General features: G+C 49.2%; 1 protein-coding gene across 2 annotated transcripts in view; it reads right to left on the reverse strand.

Annotated features, from left to right (window-relative positions):
• Positions 1 to 17,972, reverse strand: part of LOC149357499 (uncharacterized) — a 76,453-nt gene that overhangs the window by 47,059 nt on the left and 11,422 nt on the right. For both annotated transcript variants that reach the window (XM_089584770.1, XM_089584769.1), the window contains exon 3: positions 8,947 to 9,090. The gene's annotated coding sequence lies outside the window, so the exon portion shown is untranslated. The remainder of the gene's footprint in view (positions 1 to 8,946; positions 9,091 to 17,972) is intronic.

A 17,972-nucleotide genomic window follows, 5' to 3' on the forward strand; every position in this document is an offset into this window, starting at 1 on the left:
TCAGTAATTAACCATTAATTAAATGGTTTCTCATCACTTAGTAATTAGTACTCAATTATATGTGACCCCATCAGTGCCACAGAAGCAGTCAAAGTGGTGCAGAAAACGCTTCCGCCTCTACGTACTTTAGACAGTCAAAGTGCCCCCTGAATTTTTGCTAGGGTTCATAAAAAAAAGAGATGTGGCAGCTATTACGAACAGTAGTTGCAGTACATTGGCTATTAATAATTTCAGTTCAGAAAAACAAAACATAATGGGGATAGTTTTATTTGTATTAAACAAACCCAGAGCACTTCACTCCAAAAACACCACATATGTGACTATGACACTAGTGGTAAAGCATTAGCCAAGACAATTACGGTAAACTGTTTCAGACTGGTTTACTACTGGATGTATCAGAGAAAACAAGTGAAAAATGGATCACAGATGGCAATTGGCTTGCAGTAAATATAATGACTAGAAGCAAAGTGGACTAGAACTAGCTACTGCCATATAGAATACAAAGATATTGCCGTTAAACCTTAAAAACAAAACCAGCAACAAGTGTCAGCTCGCTCACCACAGAAACAAGTGTACAAATAGGTTTGATACCAAAATTTGTGCCCCTCAATCCACTTAATTGTATCATGCCAGTGAGAGCTATAAGGAAAAAAGACCTGCACTGTTCGCCTGATTCTGTCACGAACAATGTGCTGAGAGGGGGCGCGGCGAAAGTGCTGCAAGCAAGGTGCTCAAAATGCTACGTCTTTTCCTGGTACAGGTCCTGCTGCTGTCAAGTACGCATGCACCTTCGCAGACTATCGCCAAGCTTCATCAAGCCACAACAGAAGAATTGGTCATCAAAGATAACACATCGGGCAGCACCGTCGCCGTGGGGACGCCACAGGTGCATGGATATCGGACGTTGTCGACCGTGACGTCATCGACCCTTGGCCCTATAAATTCGGCACCACACCCGTCCGTCTTCAGTGGGCGCGGCGAAAGCGCTGCAAGCAAGGTGCTCAAAATGCTATGTCTTTTCCTGGTACAGGTTAGTTATGTTTGCACCATACGATCTGACGATTGGTTTCTTGTTCTCTTGATGTGCCCACGCACGTGTCTGAACTGTGCCTATAGCTGCTATTGCTCATGTATGCTGCTTATTTGTGGAGATATAGAGATGAATCCAGGTCCAACAGTTGATGAAATGATTCAGACACTCATTGAGGGGCAGAAAGACATTAGGCTTCATTTAGAGGCTACAGAAAGAGCACTGGGCAACTTTGGTGATCGCTTAAGTAACATAGAGGCAAACGTAAAAGAGCTGCGGATGAAAACAGATGACATTGAAAATATAAGCACAGCTTTGAATGGTGTGCAGGATGCACTTACACGGCATCAAGCCAGGCTTGAAGATCTAGAAGATAGAAGTCGGAGATCAAATTTGATTGTTTTTGGCATACAGGATGATCCTATTGAATCAGAGTCGGATTTGCGCAGGAAAGTTATCGATGATGTTGTTTTTGGTTGGTTTTGTGGGGTTTAACGTCCCAAAGTGACTAAGGCTATGAGAGACGCCGTAGTGAAGGGCTCCAGAAATTTCGACCACCTGGGGTTCTTTAACGTGCACTGACATCGCACAGCACACGGGCCTCTAGAATTTCTCCTCCAAAGAAATTCTAGCCGCCGCGGCCGGGATCGAACCCGCGTCTTTTGGGCCAGCAGCCGAGCACCATAGCCACTGAGCCACCGCGGCGGCTCTTATCGATGATGTTTTCTCCGCTAAACAAGGGAGTGCAGTGTTCATCTGTAGCTCGAATTCATAGAATGGGGAAAAGTTCTTCTAATCGCCCTGTCATAATGTACTTTCAGGACTATAGGGAAAAGCAAGCAGTCTGGAGCAATGTGTCTAAACTAAAAGGAGAAAACATTAGAATCGATAATGACTACTGCGTGGAAACGTTGTGCAAACGCAAGCATCTTTGGCAAAGTGCAAAACTTGAAAAAAAGGCTGGAAGTAAGGTTTCCTTGATTTATGACAAGTTTGAAGGTTGATGGGCGGTTCTATGAATGGGATGCTGTTCTAAACTCTAGGACATTGATAGAACGCAACACCACATCTTTATCTGAAAGTTAATGGACAGATACGTCCGATGTGCGGTTAGTTTCTCTCAATGCAAGAAGCGTTGTAAACAAAACAGAAAAACTGGAAGAATGTTTGCTCTCTTTGGATCCGCACGTGTGCGTCATAACTGAAACCTGGCTACACGAGCAAATCAGTGACGATGACATCGTCCCACCAGGTTATCGGTTATATCGGCGGGACCGAGGATCTAGAGGGGGTGGTGTTGCTGTTGTTAAATCCTGTGTCGATGTTGACGTCGAAACCCAGATTGCTGAGCATGAAAGCCTTTTTTTAAAAATCAAAGTGAAGGAAACAGCGTTTCATTTGTGTGCGGTTTATTGTGCTCCAGATGCTGATGAAAGCTTCTTGAGTAAATTGTATGATCGATTGTTGTTGTTACGAAACAAGAATGTGATTGTAACGGGTGACTTTAATTTGCCTTTACTAAATTGGAACAATTTGTCTTTTGGATTATCGCAAACGAGCGATATTATCCTTGATGTTATGCTTGCTCTTGGTCTTGATCAAATAGTTACTGAATGCACTCGCGAAACATCAATTCTTGACCTGCTGTTCATTAGCGAAAGATTTAGAGAAGGAACGGTTACAATTAAACCCGGTATATCTGATCATAAGTTAGTTTTTTTTTCCTAAAAAGTTGAAAAGTCAAAAACACACACGCTCGATATTGCTACAGTTAAGGAATTTAGTCGAGCTGACGATGTGGCGATTATTGAGTATATTGAAGAAAATCTTGTGATTACATGTGATGTGGAAAGCTCTTGGCAACGGTTCGCTGATGTGCTTAGGCATTGTATTAAAGATTACGTTCCAGACAGAAAAACATTTAAAAAGCGGAAACATCCATGGATTACTCGTGAAATTATACATATTAAGCGTAGACTTAAGAGATATCGTAAAAAGCATGGGACGTCAACGCCGCTGTTTAAAGACATCAAACATGACCTGTTATTAAAAGTGAGCAGCGCCAGGACTAAATATTTTCGCACACTTTAGCAGAGTTTCTCAAGTCTGATCCACAGAAATTTTGGCGGCACTTGAGTAAACCCAAAGATGCACTTACCAAAATAAAAGTTAGCGACACGATTATCACGGACGCTGCCGAAATAGCTGAGAATTTTAATCAGTATTTCTACGAGGTGTTTTCAGAATTAGATGAATATGAAATAAAAACAGCGGCTGCACCAGAGGAGGGCATTGAAGTGGCTCGTGAGGGTGTCCTGGCGATGCTCTTGAAACTGGACACTAAAAAATCCGCTGGACCCGATGGTCTTCCGAATGTATTTTTGAGGCGATACGCAGAACAAATATCAGGTTGCCTAACAGACATTTTTAAACTATCATTAGCATGCGGAAAACTTCCTTCAGATTGGAAAATAGCACGTGTGGTTCCTGTGTATAAAAAAGGTGATCGACTGTCAGTTTCAAATTATCGGCCCGTTTCCATAACATGCAGTGTAAGGTGTTGGAGCACATTGTAGCCGGCTACCTGCGAAAGTTCCTGATCGATCATAATCTTCTGTCCGATTGTCAACACGGGTTTAGGCAGGGTTTATCTACAGTTACTCAGACTGTTCTGGCTGTGCACGACTTTGCGCGTGTGCTTGATATGTCCGGGCAAACGGACGTGGTTTTCTTTGATTTTAGCAAGGCCTTTGATAAGGTGCCACATGGCAAACTTCTCTGTAAGATGGAATGTATGGGTGTGCCTTTTTTTATCATTCGGTGGGTTCAAGCATACCTTACAGACAGACGGCAATATGTGGAAATTAATAAGATCGCTTCAAGTGTTGTTAGTGTTCAATCAGGAGTCCCCCAGGGAAGTGTGCTTGGGCCATTGTTGTTTTTAATATATGTCAATGATTTAGTTGCGGTTGTACCTGAAGATGTTTCTGTTAAGTTATTCGCAGACGACTGTGTTGTGTTTAAACAAATTTCATCCGAATATGACCGCAGCTCTGTACAAAAAGCAGTTTCTGCCATTGAAGAATGGTGTCTTAAATGGGCTATGGAATTTAATAGTGAAAAAACTGTTGTCTTACGTATAACTAGAAAAAAAGTCTCCAAGTTTGCTGCCTTACCTTTTTCGCGGTAATAGGATTTTGGAAGTTGAGAAATATAAATATTTAGGTGTAACACTCGACAATAAGTTAAAATGGTCGTCACACATTACTAATATTTCTACAGCCGCATTAAGAAAGCTATGGGTTTTACGAAGAAAGCTAAAAACTGCCCCAGCACACCTGAAAAAATTGGCCTACGAAACTTGTGTGCGGTCTTTACTTGAATATGCTTCAGTCGTTTGGGACCCGTACACGAAAAAGGACATAATGGTCCTTGAAAAAGTAAATAGGAAAGCGGTTAGGTTTATATACAGAAAATACAAAAGGGAAGACTCTCCATCGCAGTTAATGATGTCAAATAACATTCCTACACTAGAAGTCCGCCGAAAGATTAATAGATTGGTATTCTTGTTTAATAGTTTAACAGGTAAAAATAAACTGAAGCTTCCGGAGTGCATTAAGCGTCCTCTAGTAAGAAGGACTCGAAACGTTCGTGAACATTCACTTACTCCCCTTTTCGGCAAAACTAATAGTTTTAAATACAGTTTTTTCCCTAGAACAGTGCAAGATTGGAATTCGTTACCGGAATCTGTTTTTTCCTCGCAAAATTTTTCTGATGCGTTAAATTGTCTACTTACCTGCTAATAATGATAATATGTATGTTTTGTATCCGTGTGCTGCTGATATTGTATAAGTTTATTCGTTTGGTTTTATTCTTTTGGTATCCGTGCGCTGCTAACATTGTATAAGTTTATTCTTTTCGTTTTATTCTTTTGGTTTCCGTGTGCTGCTAATATTGAATAACTTTATTCTTTTGGTTATGTAACATTGTATGTTCACTCCTGCTTGGGCCAAGCAGTGGCCTGCAGTATTATGAAATAAATAAATAAATAAATAAATTAGAGCGACAGGACTTGCTTAGGAAACTAAAGCCTTTCAGTTCGTTCTGCATAACTTTTTAATAGCCACAACCAAACCGTCAAAACAGTGCAGCAGAATCTCGAATATACTATGTCAGAACCAAAAACAAAATGAATCAATACCCGCCAACCGATGGATTTTAAAATTCGAAAAATTGCGCAGCCAAACCAACGAGGGGGCCAACTTATCCTATTTACTCGCATAACTTGCGCCCTCGCTTAATTGCGCACCCACAATTTATTACCCAAACATATATGAAAAAAAATGCACCAGCGTACACACGGGCGCACGCAAGGCAGGCTGTGGAAGAACGGCGCGAACGCGTTGCCGTGTATGGCTGTGAAAGGTGCGAGCAGCGAGGGGACGCCAGCCGCACCACTGTTAGCCAGTACACTCTACCACTGTGAAGACGTTGTAGCGCCCGGCGGCGCTGGCGCTGAGATCGGCGTTCCCGCGCTAGAGGAAAATAAAGATGAACAGCGCGTGCTGGGCGCGCACGCCCGGCACGGGCAGTCCGGAACTAGAAGCCTGCCACGCTGGTCGTCTCTCTCACATCCCTCAACAGTGGTGACCTGGCGAACCGTGCCTTCTATCGCAGCGGCGTTCCAGCATGGCGTACTGGCAGCACCCAAGTTTCGACCCGCCGCTCCCGGCGTTCCGGCCTGCAGGCGTCGGCGGGTGGTTCGCCCAACTGGAGGCTGCGATGTACCTGAACGGCATCACCATCCAGCCGTTCAAACACGAAGTCCTTTGTGACATCCTCCCGGCCGACCTCCTGCGTCGGCTCACCTACTCTGCTTTCGGCGGCCGGCCATACGATGAGCTGCGTGCGGCCGTCTTGGCGTACTTCGGCGCCTACTACGTTCCGCCGCCGCTCTACGACGCAGCGGACCCGTTTTCGCCGCCGCCAGCCTCTGGCCCTGCACCGGCCTCGCTCGCTCCCACGCAGCCTTCATCAGAACCCGGCCCGCCTCAGCAGCCCCTCGCCGCATCGCCGCCACTCCCGTCCAGCGTCTCCAGCCTGGTTGTCTCTCTTGACGCCACACCAGGTGGGATCCGCACGAGCTCCGCCTCGCGCCCTGCTCCCACTACTATCCGACCCGCGTCTCTAGCTCTGCCTCCTTGCGCTTCAGTGGCATTGTCGCCAGAGCCTCCTGCAGCCAAGGACAACTCTGCGGCAGCAGCCGTGCCGAGGCTTCCGGCATCTCCACCTACCTCGTCACTACCGTCAACAGCTCTGCAGGCCTCTGCTGTGAGGTTGAAGCCGCCACCCCAGCATCTGTCAGATACCTATTCCACTACCCAGGCAGCCACACCGCCTGCCCAAAGGGCCACGCTCCAAACCCTCGGTACTGTCACCCACTTCTCGGCGTCTGCCCCTGGCAACTCGACACTGTCGCAGCAAGCGCCTGTTTTGGTGCCTGACTTGAGCAACCTTCAGCACCGAATGATCAAGTTACCCACACCGAGTAGTGCGGCAACTGTCCATCCACCAGCTGTGTCTCTTGCTGTCCGCCAGCCGTCTGATGTAGCAGTCTCAGCTGCACGGCCTGTCACTGCAACAATCTTTTTGCAGCCACCTACAGCCGACCATGCTCACACGCGCATCATCCCTGGCCAACCGCTCCAGACTGTCGATCCCGCTTCACCCAAGCACCTGACAATGAGCCCCGCAACTTCCTCCACCATCGTCACGGCTCTCACCGTTGTGTCAACAGTCACACCTGTGCCAAATACTGTTACAGCTGCTGTTGTCGCAGCACAGCTGCATTCAGTCCATGGAGCTGTTTCGCCCGCTCCTGTGCTTGTGATCGTGTACTCGGCGCGTCAGATTCCCATTGGCATCTGCTGCAACGTTCCGACACTGATGACACTTGTGCCAGCGGGCAGCACTACAGTCGGTGCCGGCCCAATCATGGCCTCACCTGCCCCGATGTCCATTGTCAGCTGGACACCCTGCATCATTCGCCCATTGCGCAGCAGCCAGGCTCGTCCACCTGAGCCCGCGCACTCCACCCGACAGCTCTTCCCGGCTCCTGACATGAACTTACTGGACACTTCTACTCTCTTTTCTTTTACCGTGCGCACATTCCGACGTTCCGTCTAGGCGGGGGGCCCTGTAGCGCCCGGCGGCGCTGGCGCTGAGATCGGCGTTCCCGCGCTAGAGGAAAATAAAGATGAACAGCGCGTGCTGGGCGCGCACGCCCGGCACGGGCAGTCCGGAACTAGAAGCCTGCCACGCTGGTCGTCTCTCTCTTGTGCTCCGCTGCGACCCCGCACATCCTCAACAACGTAACCACGTAACTGGCCAGGCCAAGTCAAAGCAATTTCATAACTGCTGCGTGCGAGGTGCGAGCACGACAGGTAGAAAGCCCGCTGCCCATTCCCTCACAGCTCCACGTGTAAGGAGTTCGTAATTCGTTTGTTAAATTAGCTCCGGTAAACGAAATTATATTCGCGCGCCGTTTACCCGGCCCACTCGCGCCGGCGGCTGCATTCCAGGGCAAGGTGTCCAAAATTCTAAACAACTGAACCGCTGGCGGTTCGGTTTGCCGCTAGTCAGCCGGGCCTATCGCGAAGACGCAGTTTTAGCGCCGTTTATCTTCACTGGCTCTGCGATTTTATCGCTGCGTGTTTATTGCTTAGAGCTGAGCACGCGGCGTCATACCATCGCGCGGTGATGGGGGTTGCGTCGACCTGTATATGGAATTTTTTTTTTTGACCAGCGAGAGGTGCGAGTGGGAGTCGACGTATGCGCGACAATGTAGGACATATATGTGCATTATGACGTTCATGAAGTTTTTTTAAGGACGTGTTCGCAAAATCTCCGCATCTCTATTTGGAGCCCTTAATTACTGAAAAAAGTGCACAAAATATGCGAGTGAACCTGGTATCTCGTTTTCTGCACAATCAATACAGCTTGCTATTGAGGTAAGTTCACAATACCGGCCGCGATGAAGTTATATTACCAGATAATAGTTAAAAGTACTTATTTTTGCTCATTCTTGTACAAGCCATTTGTGACAGCCGCGCCGACAAGCACAAGCTAACGAAACTGTCGATGCGAATGCGGTTGCGTCCGTTTCGTAGCGAGCGCCCAGTATTGCCCAGCCGACAATAACACTCAGCTAAATTTGGCTCTGTATACTTGCAATGGGCATAAATTGCCGTTTAGGCGCAGCTTGGCGCAGGAGATCAAATTGGCACAGCACGGCACAATTGGCGCAGCACTTCCACCCCTGCACTATTCACTACATAAACAAACTCTGCCTTGTAACCATACACACGAAATGTACCCACAAAGGACTGAATGAGTCTGCGGTGGCGTAGCAACAGGTGTGCTCCGCAGTCGTCGAACAGAATGCCCGGCGCTCTCGGCAGCGCTCAATTTAAAGCTGATAGCAAACTTTTGGAATAAAGCGTGCAAAGTTACTAGAACGTTCTAGAACAACGTAGAATCGGCTCCGCATGGATGCGATCAATCGTGATAAATCAAGTCGCGTCTTGCATCGCAAATAAAGGAATAAATCGACGTCCCGGCAGCTTTGAAGAATGAACAAACACTACAAAGACTAGCGGCCATATCCTTACAAAAAAGTTTTAGTCTATAGAGTGTCTATAGACCTCTCTATAAAGTACAAATGCCATAGACACTATAGATTTATGGCCATACACTTTTAATAGATTTGAGTCTATAGACTATGAATAGATAAAAAGCAGTATCTATAGGAAGTCAGTAGCGTCAATAAGAAGTCTATAGACTGTCTGTAGACCTTTTTTATAAGGGTATTGCACCCTCCCCTGGCGCGAAGCGGCCACCATGTGTAGTTGACTCACCGTGTGGTTGAGGAGTGTGTAGAGCAGCCTTCCCCTGAGCAAGTCCAAGACACGTGTGACATCGTCGTCGGCTCCGGTCACCAGGTACTCGCCTGACGGGTGGAAGTGCATGGCGTTCACGGCACCCTGTCGTGCGATGTACTCCTGCAGAATGAAGGGAACAGAAATACCATAAAAATGAATAGTATGGCAAATGATTTAATAGTGCAACAATTTTGTTTGCAGGCACAAGACATGGCAGGATGTGACTGATCTAGTGGGGGAATACATTGTGGGTAGAACACAGACAAGGCAGAGCCTGCATAGCATAATCCATGGAGCAAAGTGGACGTGCACTGCAATGATGAACTGGATGGTGTAGTAATGGCTAGCAGGGACCATTTAGAGCCAAAGGTGCCAAAACCAGTAACATAGCATGCACTACTATACTTGGGGACAACTTTCTGGCAGTTCAGCAGAAACTAGACAGGAAAGGAAAGGAACTTTGTTCCCGTGCTGTGGGGAGTGGGCTCCTGAGCCGTAGTGACCCTGCACAGTCTCTCCAGCTCCCCCTTTTCACCCCTCAAAACCTCTCTCCCAACACACAAATACCCACCCTCCACAGCACAGGGACAGAGGCCCGCCTCTACCTCTTTCCTACCTAGCCTCTGCTGTTTTGCCTCTCCAGTGAATCACTGAGCAGTGAGACGTGAACTGATTTTCTTTTCTGCTCCTCCAGCAAGCTCCAGCCGCTGACCTAACGCCAAAACATCTCACAAGTCACAGCTCGATGCCCACCGAACACATCATGAACAAAACAATGATACAGAATCTCATGCGAAATCTTCGAAGATACAACTGCAGAACGAAGCAGCGAATGGCCGTCTGTGGAGGCCCCTTCCAACAAATGACATTGACCTTTTGTCATGACACCATGGCCAACTACCCAGCACATGCTAATATAGTTGAGAGAAAAACTGATGCCAACCAATATTTTAAGTTTGCCCAACGTTTCGGGACCAACTAGGTCCCTTCTTCAGGGGTGACTAAAGTGTGCCAGCAGCAGCGGGGTGTTGCCTTCGCTCTCGCTTTGTTAGCACGTGGCGGAGTCCACTAACGTACGCAGAGGGGAGCGTTCGTGGAGTTCTGTTCATCACCGCCTTTGTGAGCCGGATGTGCCATGACTCCACATGTCGCCTCTTGAACAGGTTTGGCTCCACAGCCGAAATGCTCACAACCTCGAAGGCTATTGGGTGGTCGGCGCACTCGCAGTGTTCGGCGAGGGGGTTGGCTTCCGAATTTATTAGCCGGACGTCATTCTTGTGTTGCCTTATTCTTTGGGGGAGGTTTTTTTGTTTCGCCGACGTATGAAGCCTGGCACTTGGAGCACGGGATTTTGTAAATGACACCCGGTTGTTTTTCTCTGGGGACGCGGTCTTTCGGTCGTGGTAAGAAGCGGCTTACTGTGTAAACAGGTTTGTGAGCAACGTAGGTTCCATATTTTCCCAGAATGCGAGCAAGTGCCTCGCTGGTTTCCCTCACGTATGGAAGCACCACGCGCGCACGTTTCGTTGTTGCATTGTTGGCTGTTCCCTCTGTCCTCTGAGCCAGACGCGACCCACACGTTGAATGAAGCCACGTGTGTAGCCATTCTTCTGTAGGTCGGTGAGAATGGTGGCCTCTTCTGCTCTTTTCTCTGCTTCCGAGGAGCAGATTGCCTTTGATCTTCTCAGAAGAGAGGAGACAACCGATTCCTTGTGACTTGTAGGGTGGTTGGAATTAAAATTTAGGTAGCGGCCGGTGTGGGTTGGTTTCCTATAGACACTGAACTTTGGATCTGCCCTTTCTCTTCTTATGAAGACGTCCAGGAATGGCAATGTGTTGTTTACTTCTCGTTCCATTGTAAACTGAATTGAGGGTTCGACCGAGTTGAGGTGTGCCAGAAAATTTTCGACCTGCGATGTCTTCAGAATGCAGAAGCAGTCCTTGGGCAAACTTAAAATATTGGTTGGCGTCAGTTTTTCTCTCAACTATCAAAAACCCAACCAGACGGACCTCCGTCGAAGATGTTTTCATTCAGATCACATGCTAATATAGCACTGCAGGTGGGTTGCAGGTACAAAGTATTTGACCACAGTGTCAAAACAATAAGCTAACATCTCTGGTTGGAGAGCCTCCACTGAGGACCAATTGCTACTTCGTTCTCGAGATGCAGCCTACTATATTCCGAGTGCAGATTGCAGGTTAAGCTCGAGAGGAGTAGATGATTATTACAGATCAGATGTTTTACAAGCTTGCATACCTGTTGTCCTCCGGCAACATCGTTGATCGGTAGTTAGTACACCAACCACAGCTTCCACTGAGGCAGGAGTTCCGAATTCATTTTGGCTGCCTTTTTTTTTGTGGCAGTGAATATTTCTGAAGTGTGCTCTAAACTCTCCCAAGTCCACTCTCCCTGAGTTTCCTAACTTTTGTCTTTTTAAAATTTAGCGAGGGGCTAGATTCTTCTCCCCCAAGTAGTCAAGCTACAACAAGGTTTAGAAACCTGAAATGAATTGTACCTCACTGTTGTCATCACTCTGGCTGCTCAGATGCTTTCCACACCAATAGATCCTGGTCACTTTGCATGCTTCCGAAAATCCACCCCCTCCCGCCCCGCATTCTTATCCAACCCTTATTCCTTTCACTACTCGTACTGCAACTGGCGCCTGGAGCAACCTTGCACTTCCATCTGCTAAATAACAAGCACAGGATGTCTGCCGGATCTTAGCTACTAACATCTGCCAACGACATGCCCAGAACCACTGCATGTTTTAAGAATGCTCGAATCAATTACCGTGTATTGTATCCGGGAGCACCCTTTCATTCATGAGAGGGCATTTCTCATAATATTTTCATTAATTTTTCTGGCCGGCGTCACAGTCATTTACCCCACGATTTGTGCGTATGCTTACACTTGTATATCTCACGTCTAAACACCTTCCAATCCCGATATATAATCATCGGGGCCACCATTAAAAACTGTATAAAATGATGTCTGCAAGCATGGTTAGAGTCCTAAAATCTCCGCCTTCATTCAACGCATCTTCGCCAATGTCACCTCTTTTCACCCTTATGCTTCCTCCCACCCTTAGAGAGTGCGGAGATATTGGTCTCAGTCTCAATGGAGATGTCCTCGACTGACCATGACAAGTGCAGCAAGACTCCTTTGCTGTCCAAGCTCCCATTCCATGGGTTTCGTAGCTTAAAGCACGAGTAAGGTGGCCACTGTCCCAGGGGTCCAGTCATGTGCCTCTCCTAAAACCGAGGGTCATTTTCGATATCTATCTGTGTTGCGGCGATATACAATTTTAAAGTCTGAGAAATGGGCAAAATGCGGCCCCCACCGCTAGGCAGCATCGTACAATATCCAAACGTGCTGGGAAGCTCGTGTATTAACAGCACACAACTGAAACTTTGACACATTCCTCATCTAAGCGTATTCTACACAAATCCCTGGGTCATTTTTTGTAGGTGCTTTTGTTCACGTTTTACTATTTTTTTCTACCCCTTCCCATTCAGTTACGCGCCGTGTCGCCGCCACTGCCGACAGATAGCGCAAGTAGTACATGTCCAGGAAAGCTCGGCATGGGAGGGCTAAAAACCTTCCCCGATTCCAGAACAGTGTTTCAATCTTACAATAGAAAGCATGCGTAGTGCTTGTAATACCTCCAGGAGTGCAGGAATGCAAAACATTTCCATAGCGACTCTACCGCAAATTGCCGCAAATGCACCCCACTTCTAATGCATAACACAACTTTGGCCACTGTCAGAGTCGTGCCACAACGCAGAATTTGTACCGAAAAAGTTTTAACGAAATTATAGGAAAGCATTGGCACTAGGCATTCTACACGCAAAGTATCACATCGCTGTCTTCGTTGTGTTCCGACCTTTGACTAGACAGAATTTATGTTAATTTTCATCAGGGTAGATTATTTTGTTTAAAAACAGCATTGCGGCAGACAACAAGGAAACGCACCAGGCTCCTCATAGGTTCCCGGGGAGTAGAAACACGGTGCTAAACTTAAAACTGAAGCCGCGCTAGGCTGGAGTGATTGTTGGCAGAGAGCATTTGCAGCGAAACCGCAGTCGCCACGCTGCAAGCTGTCGTGCCGGCGCCCACATTTCGCTGGCGGGCCTGTCTAAACAAGCGCTGCGCGCTCGCCGACGCTCAAAGCAGGCCCAGACTTTCTCGGACAAGTCGCGACATGCAGCGTGACTCATCCAGCCACGCCGGCGCCGACACGGACCCTTCCTCCTTCCCTCCTCTCCGTCGGTGCGGGCTCCTCCGACGCGTCATCGGCCGTCGCCCCTCGACCATTGGTCTAATTTGAACGGTGGCCGGTGATTGGAGGATTTGAACGGCTGGCTGCCGTAACCGTTACCAGCGGCTATAAAAACGGAGCCGCGCTGAACCCGAGCAGCAGACGGGCAGCAGAAGAGCCATCACGCCGGAGCTACGCTCGCCGCCGGGGCCGCCCTTCTTCTGTGTGCCTGCCCGTGGTGCTCTTGCCCTTGTATCATGTAAAAGCCCTTGTACATACTGTACATAAAGTTCATTTGACTCACCGTCGCCTCGACCGTTTCCTGGCTCGGACTCCCAGTCCCAACAGTGGTGACAACGGTGGGATGCCTAAGTCCCAACAGTGGTGGCAGCGGTGGGATCGACCGGCGTCAGCTACCTCGGCGCGGTGAGTGCCTGATGTTTTCCCCTCAATTCGCCAGACTGCTCTAGCACACGTGATTGTAGTTTAGAGTAGGGCTGTGTGTTGCACTGGAGAGAGCTTTGCAGTTTCGAGCCAAGTCGGAGCGCTTTGAAACGAAAGCTGGTGCAGAGGGAGTAAACGAGGCGTTTTGGAAAGAATTACTTGCGCGTGTCATGCTAGTAGCGCTATAGTAGTGAACGGCAAGGCAATTCTAAGAAAAGGGCAAACTGCAAGAGGCTATTGTGCGCGATGGAGAACTTCAAAGTGAAAGAACTCATCGAAATTTGTGAAGAGTTGGGCATTGATTTGGGCCCCGCAAAACGAAAGCATGCGATTCTTGAGATCATGCGGAAGGAGAATGTAACGGCTGAGGAAGCCAATGAGGCCTGGGAAAAGATCACTGAACGCCGTGATCGCGAAGAGGAGATAAAACGGCGTGCTAAGAAACTGATGGACCTGGAGTTTGAAGCACACGAGATCTTTTATGAGAGAGATAGAACATTGTTCGCTCTGCGTAAGACCAACGGTCATCAGCTGAGAGACAGGCCGCAGCCCTTCGTGATCGCCGAAGATATGGCGAAATATCTTGCGGAGTTCGAGCGCGTCTGCGAGAGAAAGCGCGTTGAGCGAAATGGTTGGGCACAGAAGTTGGTAGCCCTGCTTTCCAGCGAAGCGTATGACGTTGTCAAGCGCCTGTTGGACGACGGCTTGGCGGACTACGATGAGCTGAAAAGCTTCTTACTGGCGAGATATAACGTGTCACCGCTGGACCTTCGCCAAAGGTACCTGCGAGAGAATAGCACTCCATCGTTTAACGATTTTCCCTACCAGTTTAAAGCCGACATTTTAGAATGGCTCGAAAATGCGGAAGGTTCGGAGGATCGGGACACAGAGGTAGAGTGCGTCGCTGGGGAGCAGCCCTGCCAGTGCGGCACAGAGGAACGTAGTCCGTACTTGGCAGATGTAACTGCTGCTGTAACAGTGGGAATTGCCTCGCATTCGCGAACTGAGGGAACCTCTCTACCATCGGATAAGGTAGTCACAGCATCGGACGATGCACTTACAGAGGTCTCGCCCATTGAGATTGTGGCGGAGTTACCGGAAAGCGAATCTCCTAGCGTGTCCAAAGCAGGAGAAGTTGCCGAACAGGGCAGAGAGGACGTCCGTCTGGACATTAGTGAAAACGCTTGCGCCGACGCAAGCGAAGAAGATGAGGACGGCACACCGTGTTGTTCAGCGCGTTCGGCAGAGATGCAGAAACCAGAAACTTACGATCAACGGAAGCAGGCGCATGGAGAGTTTGCGGACACTGAGTTGTGCGTTAGTGTCTCTGGCGAGGAATGCGAAACGAGTCCCGTGCTTTCGCACTGCTCTGAGCTTTGCGACTTTCCAGAAAGCAGCTGCAGTAGCGGGAACACCGCGACTGAGTGCAGAGCCGACCCTCATCCGCAATCGGCTGAAACGTGTCAGGAGCACGACGCGAGCTGCGTGTCAACACTAATGTCAGGAGAAAACACTAGTTCGTCCGCGCCTGTAGAAGCCAAGGTGCTGGACGATAGTGGAGTACAGAACCTCCCAGACGACATGGGAGCTGTAGACGTCGTTCCTTCCGAGAAAGATGAGGACGAATGCGCACTCAGTGACGCTGACAAGGAAGAGCGCAGCTTTGAGGAACTTAGTGAAGGCGCCAAAGACAGGTCTGATCTAGGTAGCGCACGTGAATCGGCTGAGAATCATAGTGACATTGTCAGAGAACAGGAACCTAGACGACGGAAGCAGCATGTGCTTCCTCAGGAGAAAATGATAGGAAAGCACAAGAAAGAAAGCTGCAACCGGAAGGAAAGTAACAGCCAGTTCCGAAAAGTGAGCTATCACCACAAGGTGATAGACAAGCAGTGCTGCCGCCGAAAGAACAGTAAAGGCAAACTCAAGAGAGACAGCTGTCACCGAAAGACGATGAAAAGCAGGCAAAAGAAAGAGTGGTGCCGCCGAAAGATGAAAGGCAGGCAGAAGAAAGACGGGCGCCGCCGAAAAGAGAGAAAGGGCAAACGCGCGAAAACGGGTTTCCACCATCGGAAGCGCCAGCGTCGCCGGCAAAATGACTTCAGTAAAGTCAGTCACTCATAATTAAATTCAAAGGCGCCAAACCATAAGCACACACACACACAGGAGAAGAAAGACGAGACAGAGCGCCCTGTCTCGTCTTTCTTCTCCTGTGTGTGTGTGTGCTTATGGTTTGGCGCCTTTGAATTTAATTATGAATAACTACCAACTAGCCCAACAACAAGTTCTTCAAAGTCAGTCACGTTGTCAGCCCTGAAACTAGCGTCAGAACCAGAGCTAAAGAAATGTGCGAGGCATTACTATCGCGCAAAGCGAAGCGCGTAAGTGTGTCGCGGCACATAGGTCTGGGCAATAGAATAAACTGCAAAAAGAAATCGTGCGAACATTCGCGCGGAAAAGTGCACCAAGGCACCAAACCGAGATTCAAGAGAGCGCTGCCCGGGAGGCGAAAAATTAAGGAGCGGGACAAGTGTGAATCTTGCCGCCAGCACAGAGAGAGCGAGACGCGCAAAGGCACGTGCTCTCATGCGGGATCTCGCTTTCCGCTGCATTCACGGGAGAAACCGCGCTCCCACAGAGAGCGGCACGCGCGCGGAAGGAAAGCGCGTGTACGGCTCAAAGAGCGAAAGATTGTACGAGGCCGCAGTGACAGGGGCAAGAAGAAACCGTCTAAGCGCTCAGCCAAGCACAGTTATCGCGATAGAAAGCCGCGATTCGAAATGACGCCACTTAGTAGGCGTAAAATCAAAGGGCCGTGTAGAGGCGAACTACACACCGAGCGGAAAGGCAAACGGATGCGCGAGAAAGTCAAGACTCGTGCAAGGTCTGACTTGCCCCCACGAACAGAGAGAAAGAAAGAACGGTCCCATGGGAAGCGTTGCGCACTCGCTATGGGACGTCGCGACTGGCGCGCGAAGCGCGAAGAAAGGGACAAGTTGCCAGTCTATGAAAGCGAATCGCTCTCGTACTGTAGCTCCCGTAGAAACTGGAAAGACAAGTACAGAGAGAAAGAAAAGCGCGTGTACCGCGAAAGATGCAGAGACGTTAGCTACCACGGTAGTAGAGAGAGAGAGAGAAAAGCGCAGCACAGCGAAAGAGGCAGAGTCACTAGTTTCCGCTGTAGCGGGTGTCGTTTACCGTCCGTTAGAAGCGAGGAAAACGCGAACGTAGACGCACTAAGCCGTGTGTTCTAAGCAAGGCTGGCTTCGCCTCCTCGTGACCTACATTTTGTCTCTTCGCGAACAGCTGTTAAGTTCGCTCGTAGATCGGGGAAAAATTGATATCCTCATTTGTGGCCTCAGCTGAGTGTCTTCTGGCCGAGTGATCTCAAGAAAGCGAATTTATTTTGCATTCATTTCATTCCGAGAGTTTCATGTGTTTGACACTTTGTCTGAGTTAATTACTTTGGAGTTCTTGTATCCCACATGTGTCTCTTGTAGAAGAGGGAACAAAAAGGGGACAGAAATATAGCCAGCAGTTTTTTTTTCTTGAAGTCTGGTGTTTTGACGGGTGACGGAGGGCACTTGCTCGTGTTGGGTGTTGCCTGTTGTCGGTCGGTTCTTGGCAACCTGCAGAACGATCAACGACCGATGCTGTGAAGCAAGCACTTCCGAAGGACTGAGCGAAGCTGATCCAGTCACCTGGGCGACAAAGCTGCGGAGCAGTGATCCTGTCCTGACGAGCCGGACCTGTTCATGGAAAGGAGCCTGGAGCTACCTGCGGCTGAACACCGGACGAGAACTTGGAGGAGCCTGGCGTACGAGCGCGCCCCGCATCCGAGCCACGCGGAAGTAGCTCGTCTTCGTGGCGCATTGTCTGGCGGCGGTGGTGCTGTCGTGCCGGCGCCCACATTTCGCTGGCGGGCCTGTCTAAACAAGCGCTGCGCGCTCGCCGACGCTCAAACAGGCCCAGACTTTCTCGGACAAGTCGCGACATGCAGCGTGACTCATCCAGCCACGCCGGCGCCGACACGGACCCTTCCTCCTTCCCTCCTCTCCGTCGGTGCGGGCTCCTCCGACGCGTCATCGGCCGTCGCCCCTCGACCATTGGTCTAATTTGAACGGTGGCCGGTGATTGGAGGATTTGAACGGCTGGCTGCCGTAACCGTTACCAGCGGCTATAAAAACGGAGCCGCGCTGAACCCGAGCAGCAGACGGGCAGCAGAAGAGCCATCACGCCGGAGCTACGCTCGCCGCCGGGGCCGCCCTTCTTCTGTGTGCCTGCCCGTGGTGCTCTTGC

The sequence above is a fragment of the Amblyomma mixtum genome, chromosome 3 (genome assembly GCF_055824585.1).
Source record: "Amblyomma mixtum isolate Tamu chromosome 3, ASM5582458v1, whole genome shotgun sequence".
Taxonomy (NCBI): Eukaryota; Metazoa; Arthropoda; class Arachnida; order Ixodida; family Ixodidae; genus Amblyomma; species Amblyomma mixtum.